Source organism: Penaeus monodon, chromosome 21, assembly GCF_015228065.2.
Source record: "Penaeus monodon isolate SGIC_2016 chromosome 21, NSTDA_Pmon_1, whole genome shotgun sequence".
NCBI lineage: Eukaryota > Metazoa > Arthropoda > Malacostraca > Decapoda > Penaeidae > Penaeus > Penaeus monodon.
In genome coordinates, this window is record NC_051406.1 from 3899652 (window position 1) to 3900149 (window position 498).

At 63.1% G+C, this 498-nt stretch overlaps 1 protein-coding gene across 1 annotated transcript in view; it reads left to right on the plus strand.

The window, feature by feature from the left end:
- LOC119586758 overlaps window positions 1-498 on the plus strand; it is a gene marked incomplete in the record, with an annotated part of 94921 nt that overhangs the window by 48102 nt on the left and 46321 nt on the right.

Here is a 498-nt window from a genome sequence, read left to right on the forward strand (position 1 = left end):
CTTATATTGACCCCCCTCCGCCACCGTCACCTTCTCACTTCCGGTTTGGAGGTCATGCATGGACAGACCATCATCGATTTGCTTCGCCATGACACCCGGTGGCACTTGCTGGCACTCTCCGGAGCCACGGTGGCACCCGCCTGCCCGAGTCCATGATTGATGGTCCGTCCTTGTGTGGTGGCCATGGTGGAGGGCGAAGGGGGGAGGGGGAAGGGAAAGGGGAGGGGGGAAGGAGAAAGGGGAGGAGGGGAAGGGGAAAGGGGAGGGGGGAAGGAGAAAGGGGAGGGGGAAAGGGTAAGGGTTAGGGAGGAGAAGGAGCGCTGCCCCTTTAGGCAAGCGGGGGGGGGAGGGGGTTTGTTATTTGGAGGAGGGGGGAGGAGGTGGCTTCGTGCAGAAAGGCTGGGGGAGGGGGGAGTTGGAGAAGGGGGCAAGGGGAGGGGGCAAGCTCTTTGAGGAAGGGGCGGGAGAGGAGGAGGGGAGGGGTGGTTTATAGCGCAA